Here is a 9378-nt window from a genome sequence, read left to right on the forward strand (position 1 = left end):
CCAGTGTACTATCATTCAGGACCCCTTCATTTAATATTAAACATTTAACTCATTAACCCTCCCTCCCAAAAAAGTGAACGCAGATAATACCATCTAGTTCGAATAGTCAACATGATTCTAAATTCATTAAGTAATTTGAGTTCTGTGATGGTCCCAACTCCATGAGCCTTGTCCACAGTAAAGAAGAAATAATGGTAATAAGAAAAAAAAAAGTAATCCTTTCTTTTGCTTGCTGTGTGCACTATACCTGTGTCCAAATGCCGTTAATTCTCACCATTCTATGGGATGGGCACCATTTTCTCATTTTCACAGATAAAAAAGTAGATGAGAAACTGGCCTCCAGTTATGGAGTTAGGGGGTAGCGGGTCCATTCACTTTCTCATGGCTGGCTGTGGGATGTATATTTGCTTATGGTGTTCACATGGTTGGATATCTTTTGGATCCTTCCTAGCACCTTCCTCCAGGAATCCCTGCAAAGCCTAATTGCAAAGGGTTGGTTGATTACCATTGCCCTGAATATATTTTCTTTTCTTTTATTGGTGTGGGGGGGCATACCTGGCAATGCTCAGGGTTTACTCCTGACTCTGTGCTCAGAAATGACTCCTGGTGGGCTGGAGGGGACTATTATGGGATACCAGGGATTGAACCTGGGTCAGCTGCATGCAATGTGAATGCCCTCCGTTGTGCTATCACAGCCCCACTGAACATATTCTCTTAACCTTTCACCTATCTGTGCAATGTGACATTATGAATAAATGTATTGATTGTGGATCGACTCTATTTGCGACAAAGATGTCTAGCAAATATTTTATCGAGAGCTAAGACGGTGTGCTTTTTCATCTAAAGGCAGGTATAGTAAGTAGGGTTTAAGGATGAAAGAAAAAATCAGGGGCCGGGTAGGTGGCGCTGGAGGTAAGGTGCCTGCCTTGCGAGCGCTAGCCAAGGAAGGACCGCGGTTCGATCCCCCGGCGTCCCATAGGGTCCCCCCAAGCCAGGGGCGATTTCTGAGCACATAGCCAGGAGTAACCCCTGAGCGTCAAGCGGGTGTGGCCCAAAAACCAAAAAAAAATAAAAAAAAAAAAAAATCATTCACGCTATCCTACCAAATGAGCCTTTTAGTCGTTCATTCACAAATCACCTACTTAAAAAATAACCTCATTGATTTTACCCCGAAAACCTTCCACAGATTTACGGTGTTGTGGTAATAGAGTGGATTTTTATTTTCCATGATCAGTTCTAATTTAGATTATGACCATCGCGCCCCTCTGAGATCCTGTTGCCCAATTATATTATCAATTTCCTGGCTTGCTTTGTCCAGAAGGACTGCAGTAGCTATTTATGTCTGACATATTTATGTCTGACATATTTATGTCTGACATATGGGCGTATATGTGCGCAGGCTTATGTGCCCAGATTAGTTTTATTTGAGAATTTCTGATGTCCTTTGAAGTAACCTGAGATTTTCTGGGAGTGTCATAGAGACAGATGGAAATAATTGGTTCAAGCTCCCCATTGAATGTAAGTTGGGCAATTCTAGACGTATTAATTCTATCAAGGCACCAACTGGCAGAACTCTAAATAGCAACCTGGGGACTTGAGGTTCTGAAGGCCAACAAATCACCAAGCTAGTGGTCACCCCACTGTGTCAAGAAATAGGCACAGCTTCTAAACAGACATCAGAGTCTGGAAAACACAAGACAACAGGACCTAAAAGTTTTCCTCCCTAGCAAGTATGCAAAGTGTCTCATTTCTTTAGAATAGTGGGCATAATTAAAATTTTTCTTAATCAGACCTGGTGATTTTTGTACCTTAGTCACATGGAAAACACCATAGCCAGTCAATCCTCTATAAGACAGGGTTAATTGTGAGTATCTCTGGTTAAAATTATTATCTTTGACTTCTTATTCAAGAAATATGAACTACTTCTGTTTTTTGTTTGGCTTTGGTACTTTCGGAGCTGGGGGTTGAATTTAGGGAGGGATGTACTTGAAGCTTGCACTAAGCTACATCCCACCTGACTGCTAGTCCTGATTCTTTTTTTTTTAATGATTTTTATTGAGACCAATGTGAATTACAAGTCTTTAATAGTTATATTTAAGGTACATAGTGACAGTGAATTAGGACCACTCCCACTGCCAGTGTTGACCTCCCTCCACCACTGTTCCCAGCATGCATCCCATACTTCCACCCTTAGCCTCCTGGACTGCTAGTGTAACAAGCCCTTTTATGTGTAGCTTGTGGTAGTTTGGGTCTCTTGATTCTATTGTCGTTGCTAGTCCTGATTCTAAAAAACAATATAATATGCCATTTAAATTATTTAAATTGAAGTAGCAGAGTTCATGACTTCGAGCCTTTGGCATTATCAATCAATATCTGTATATAGTATATTATATTCCCATTGAAGATAGTATATTATATTTCCATTGAAGTTCAGTTTTTATTGCTCACCATCAATGACTCCGTCTATCTGTCTGTCTGTCTGTCTCTCTCACTCACACACACACACACACACACTACCAAGAACAATCACTCCTTCCCTTCTGGAAACTGACAACTTGTCCTCTTAAATGTTAAGTCCTGTCTCTAGTTCAGGGTATCTATCTCTGGGTGAATAAATCTTAGAAGTGTGCCTCCCATGTGTACCGTCCCAGAAGGGATTGCAGTCGACTCAGCGTTAGTACTGACTTGGTTGGAAAGGCATCTAGCAAATGTTCAGTATTTAGCCAATGAACTATATAGTAAAGGAAATGTTAGGGGTTTCTTAAGGGAAATGCATTGTCAGCTCCAATTACGCAAAGCTGTGGTTGGGCTAATAAGGCCCCTGGTGTCCTCCATTGATGGGGAAAACAGCCAAAGGGAGCTTGACTGGTGGTACCTTGCTCTGTTCGGTGCCAGGTGCTGGCGCTGATACCTTCTGGGGAAAGATCCATAAGTCCTGGGCAGAGAGCACTTGGTGACCATAGTGATGGGAAGCAGCAAATGTCTCTGAAGAGCTGGGACCTGTGTTGGGGAAACTGCAGCGTGGCCTCCTCCCGCCACACAACTGCTCTTTCCAGTGGAGCTCGTTCTCAAGAATGGGGGCATTGATTCCCCCAATCCACAGAAACGCAATACCATAGTAAGACTCTAATTTATTTATACAAATGGTGTGTTTTCACAAAGGCCATCTGTCAGTTGACTCTCTGATCTAAAACAAATCTGTTTGTTCCCCCAGAAGAAATAACATGTCTGTTGAAAGGGATTTATGGACTCCGGGCTGCCCAATCCACCAGCCATTGGGATAACAGTAACTATTTATGATCTATTTACTTCTCAGTGAGTGCCGGGAGTGCAAACTATTACTTGTAAAGTATGATAATTAATTTTTAATTACCTCTAAGCCAAGAATCACAAACCAGTCATATTTATGAAGATGGATCCATGAGAATCATGTGTCTTTCTGGAACAAATATCTAAACAGAGGCTGAGGAGTTACAGTGCTTGCATGCTCCCGGTCAGATTCAATCCCGATTGTCACATGGTCCCACACTTTGGTGGAGGCAGCCTGGAAAGCATCACTGCCCATTGCCCTAGGGCCTCAAAACACAGATGGGGGTCACAAAAAACTTGAGGCCTTTATGGCACTGCATCTTTTGGGCCGTCAGTCATGCTGGACCAGCATGACTGAGTACCACCAGAAGTGGCCCTTCAGTTTTCTGAGCAGTGGTTGGGAACCACCCCTTGATTCTCTAGAAAAGGGGAGACAAAGCCTTGAATATGATACATAAATCAAAAGGTACAGGGGCTGGAGCAGTGGTGCAGCAGTAGGGCGTTTGCCTTGCACAAAGCCAACCCAGGAAGGACCCTGGTTTGATTCTTGGCATCCCATATGGTCCTCTGAGCTTGCCAGGGTGATTCTTTTCTTTTCTTTCCATTTTTCTTTTGGGTCATGCCTGGCAGTGCTCAGGGGTTACTCCTGGCTCTATGCTCAGAAATCACTCCTGGGATATGGGATATGGGATATGGGATATCCCATCACATATGGGATGCCGGGATTTGAACCACCATCTTTTTGCATGCAAGACAAACACCTTACCTTCATACTATCTCTTCAGCCCCCGATTTCTGAGCACAGAGCCAGGAGTAACCCCTGAGTGCAGCCAGGTGTGACCCAATCCCCTCCCCAAAAGAGATGACCTCCTTGGGGCAAGAGAGATAGGACAGTGAGTAAGGTGCTTGCTTTGCATTTGTCTGACCTTGGTTTGACCCGTGGCATCCCATATGGTTTCCTAAGCACTGCCGAGAGTGATTCCTAAGTGTAAAGCCATGAGTAACCAATGAGCATCCCTCAGTGTGGTCCCAACCTCCACTCCCTCCCAAAAAGGGGTGACCTCCTTGCCAAATTTAGATAGACAGCCAGGATAGAGGTCACACTCCCCATCTTCTCTGTAGCTAGATACAGTGGTCATTACATTCCGGCAAATTCCACACACATTATATGTTCCAGGTCAGGCTTTTGGAGGTGAGATACAGGTCCTTCTCCATCTCCATCTCCATCCTGTTTCCTGGACCACGGTCACAGTGCTAAGCTATCCTGCACTTTGGAGAAGAGGGTAATTCTCTGGGGAGGCTGAGCTAAGAGAAAGAATATGAACCTCCCATATGCTGGGATTCTTAGCAGCATTGGCCTTCAAATGGGCCCTGTTACACGGGAGAGAATTACACCTCTCTCTTGTGCAAGTTATTCTTAGTAGAGTTTGCCATCCTGACTAAGCCACATCATGTGCGCAATCTGCCATGTTTAACTGGAGTTCCTTAAATAGAGATCAAGCGTTTCTCCTTTTTCACCTCAGGAAGAGAAAAGATTCAGAAATGGAAAGTGGTGGAGAAATTAACCTCTCAATTGGGCAAGTAGATAAAGGACCTGTTGGCTTACTACCATACTTCCAATTTATTTTATTTGACTCCAATGATTCATGAAAGAAGGCATGACCTTAGATATTGAACAGTCTATTCTAGTCCAAATTTCTCCACTCTGTGATCTGAGGCATGCCATAGACTCTCTGTGAGTCTTCGTTTCCTCATTTGGTAAAGGGTTAATAATGGGGAGAAGTGGGCCCGGAGAGATAGCACAGCGGCTTTTGCCTTGCAAGCAGCTGATCCAGGACCTACGGTGGTTGGTTCGAATCCTGGTCTCCCATATGGTCCCCCGTGCCTGCCAGGAGCTATTTCTGAGTAGACAGCCAGGAGTCACCCCTGAGCACTGCCGGGTGTGGCCCAAAAACCAAAAAAAAAAAAAAAAAAAAAAAAAAAGAATGGGGAGAAGCCAAGTTGTCAAGTCGTTGTTGTTGTTGTTGTTGTTGTTGTTCTTCTTCTTCTTCTTCTTCTTCTTCTTCCTCTTCTTCTTCTTCTTCTTCTTCTTCTTCTTCTTCTTCTTCCTCCTCTTCTTCTTCTTCTTCTTCTTCTTCTTATTCCTCCTTCCATTTCTTCTTTCTTCTTCTTCTTCCTCCTCCTCCTCCTCCTTCTCCTCCTCCTCCTCCTCCTCCTCCTCCTCCTCCTCCTCCTCCTCTCTCTTCTTCTTCTTCTTCTTCTTCTTCTTCTTCTTCTTCTTCTTCTTCTTCTTCTTCTTCTTCTCCTCCTCCTCCTCCTCCTCCTCCTCCTCCTCCTTCTTCTTGGTTTTTGGGTCACACCCGGCAGCACTCGGGGGTTACTCCTGGCTCTATGCTCAGAAATCGCCCCTGGCAGGCAGAGGGGACCATATGGTATGCTGGGATTCGAACCACCATCCTTCTTGATGAAAGGCAAATGCCTTTCCTCCATGATATCTCTCCGGCCCCAAGTTCTTCTTTTCTAATAACGTCTTTAAACATTTGTTTTAAAATGAATCTGAAATGATCTTGAAAATATATGGTATGGGAGCTGGAAGAGACAGTACAGTGGGTAGGACACTTGCCTTGAACACAGTTGGCTGGGTTAATTCCTGACATCCCCTCTGGTCCCCTGAGCACCACCAGAAATAATTTCTGTGCAGAGCCAGGAGTAACCTCTAAGTTGTGCTGAATTGATAGTACATTGATAAGGTACATACTTTGCATGCAGCCAACTGGGATTCAGTGTTGCATTCTGTGACACTTCAATCCTCAAATGACCCCCGGAGCACCACTAGGGAGGATTCCTGAGAATAGAATCAGGAATAAACCCTGAGAATAGAGAGATGAACCCCAACTCTTCCCAATAAAATAAAATGTCTGTTATTTATGATATATGCATGAAACATTATAACAATAATGTTACACTCCGCTCTAGCAGTTCCCATAAATCTGAGACAACAAAACAATTTAACTAACTAATTAATTAATTAATTTGTTTTTTGGGTCACACCCGGCCACACAGGGGCTACTCCTGGCTCTATGTTCAGAAATCGCTCCTGCCAGGCTCGGGGACCATATGGGATTCCGGGATTCTAACTGCCGCCCTTCTGCATGCAAGCCAAATGCCCTGCCTCCATGCTATCTCTCGGGCCCAAGCAAAGCATTTTAATAAATATGATGATGCTAATATCAATAAGTCAGGGGGGGGAGTGCTCAAAGGGCTAGAGATTATACTTTGTATGCTGGAGGCTTGAACCCCTGAGCTGGCAGTGAAACCTGAGCACTGAATTGGGGCAGCTCCTGAGTACTGCCAGGATTTAGTCTTAAACAAATAAACAACAACAAGCCCAATTGCAAGCTGCATATGGTAGTTGTACGGTCAGCCTGTTTCACAGATGTGGAAAATGAGGCTCACCAACTACTTCCCAAGGCAAAGATTCTTACCCACATCCTAAGTCAATGGCACAGTCTTTGCTTTTGGCTGCTTTGGATTCTTTAGTTTTCTCCACCTTTTCACAAAATAGGTTGCCTGCTTGTTGGGTTGACTTTTGTTTTGGGGGCCACACCTGGCAGTGCTCATGGCTTATTCTTGGATCTGTCCTCAGGGATAACTCCTAGTGGTGCTCAGAGTTCAGGGGACCATATGGGGTGCCAGGAATGGAATCTAAGTTGACCGCGTGCAAGGTAAGCACCTTACTCCCCGTCCTCTCTCTTCAGTTCAAAAATCTGATTTGTCATGAACTTTCTGCTTACAACTTTTTTTTTTAGCCCTGCAAATGCAAGGCCTCAAAAAATTAATAAGAACTCAGAATTGTTCCTCTCCACGGAAATCTTTAGTAAAAGGCGAAAGATTTATATGATCTGAAGAGAAACCAGAATATACAACTTTTTTTTTTTAATCTACAAAAATTGCATTTTATAAAAATCTACCTCAATCCTAGAAGGAATGTAAGATGCTGAACCCATTTTGCCTTTTAATTCAGACTGGGGGGTTTAGTCATCCTCTTGAACCAGACTTGATTAATTGCTTCACCACATCCACCCAGTTCCAGCCTTGGGGAAGTTCTCCTTTATGGGCTATTTTACCCACCATCTTGCATATATGGGCTTTGGAAAGTGGCTCTTTTTATTTCTTTCTTCTTACATGGCGAGGCTGAATTTATAGTTCGCCGAGATGATACTGCTTATGGATGTCATGGCATGGATGGGATAGTGGTTCTCCATGAACTGGTCCTTGTCCTTGGCAAACTCAAAGAGCATGTAGGTCATAGTCAATCCCAGGTTAATGTCCATGGCTTTCTGTAACCTGGCAAATAAGCTCTGCTTCATGGTGGTTCATAGGGTGTTATTGAAAAAGGTGTTCATAGAAATAATGGGTGGCCTATGTGATTAGTAAATCAGTAAATCTCCACCAAGAAGGCTTTGACATTACTATTTAAAAAATAGTAAAGAAGACAATTTCCTATTTATGCAGAGATTAACCATCTCTGTTGTTCTTTATTCCTACCTATATTTTCAGATTTTTTTTATCTTAGAATTTCCCATTTCCTACAGGACTTCCTGTAACACTTCCTGAAGTGCTGGTCTGTGACTAATCAGGATTTCAATTTCTTGGAGTTCTAAATAGTCTTCATTTCACTTTTGGTATAGGAAGATATTTTTTCTAGGTGGAAATAATGGAATCAAAGGCTTTTGGAGCTGTTGAGCACTTGAAACTCGTGCCTTTGGGCTTATCTTATTTCCAGCCAGAAATCAGTTGTATTTGTAATCTTTATTCTTCTGGCTGTTAATCAGATTTCTGACCAGTTTTGGGTAAGTTGGTAGAGTTTAGTTCTTGTGGTTTGGGTTTTGTGAGCTTCTTGGCTATATGGATTTAACTATTCTGAGAAAATTTGGGAAATTTTCTTTTTTTTTTTATTTTTTTAATTTTTGGGCCACACCCGGCAGTGCTCAGGGGTTACTCCTGGCTGGCTGCTCAGAAATAGCTCCTGGCAGGCACGGGGGACCATATGGGACACCGGGATTTGAACCAACCACCTTTGGTCCTGGATCGGTTGCTTGCAAGGCAAATACCACTCTGCTATCTCTCCGGGCCCAGGGAAATTTTCATCTCACTTTTATTTGATGTCAGTTTTGACCCTCCTCCATTCAGATTCCACTGGAGATTCCAATCTACATGTTCAGGTTGCTGAAAATGATTTTATTTCTCTCAAAAGTACTGTTGTTGTTTTTCCTCTCAAAAATTATATTCTAAGTGTTTACAGCAGGTACTTGCATGTGGCCAACTCAGGTTCAATCCCCAGTATTCCAGATGGCCTCTTGAGCACTCCCAAGTACTACACTCTACTTGATCGTAGAACCAGGAGTAAACCCAAAGCACAGCTAGATGTGGTCTCCAAACAAAACGAAACAGAAGTGCTCATACCTGCCTGCTTAGCTATCATGGAGGCTTGGTGGTGACCTTGGTGGTGACTGGGTGTCCAGATGGTGCCAAGGATCTGATTCAAAGCCTCACATATATGAGGTATGTGCTTTGTCATTGGAACTAGCATCTTGTCCAGTCAAGATGTGTTCATTTCAGTCTTTTACAAATGAATTTCATATCTCAACAAAACTAGGATTTCCTCTAGTTATTAATATATAGACTAGACTCATAATAGTTTTATATCCTATTGACTAAATCTGTTTGCATCATGTCTGGACAGTTTTCATGGTGGAAAATATTCTTGAGTTTGCCTCTGGGATTCAGTCAGATTACTTGTAAGCAGCTGGATGACTTTGAAGTTTGCTCTGAAGTTTTGTTAGGTGTGATCAGAGCAGCTTCTGTCCTAGGACTGATTTTTTGCCTCACCTCAATGCCTAGTTTTCCCTTGTGGCCAGTGAGACCACGGTCTTTTCCTGGTTCTATGCAAGCTCCTGATAAGACCCCCTGAATCCTTTTGAACATCCCCCAGATTTTGGGGAGCTGTCTGCATATCTGGAATGCTCTGTGGGCTCCCAACCTTTCCAGTCTTTCATCTTGTGCGAT

The 9378-nt window shown here is 43.2% G+C and overlaps 1 non-coding gene across 1 annotated transcript; it reads right to left on the reverse strand.

Moving 5' to 3' along the window:
- Positions 1-7116: 7116 nt before the first annotated feature.
- Positions 7117-7231, reverse strand: LOC125995222 (U5 spliceosomal RNA). Its single transcript, XR_007490777.1, has one exon. It is a non-coding gene; the product is annotated as a U5 spliceosomal RNA (small nuclear RNA).
- Positions 7232-9378: the final 2147 nt, after the last annotated feature.

The sequence above is a fragment of the Suncus etruscus genome, chromosome 17 (genome assembly GCF_024139225.1).
Source record: "Suncus etruscus isolate mSunEtr1 chromosome 17, mSunEtr1.pri.cur, whole genome shotgun sequence".
In the NCBI taxonomy this organism is placed as follows: Eukaryota; Metazoa; Chordata; class Mammalia; order Eulipotyphla; family Soricidae; genus Suncus; species Suncus etruscus.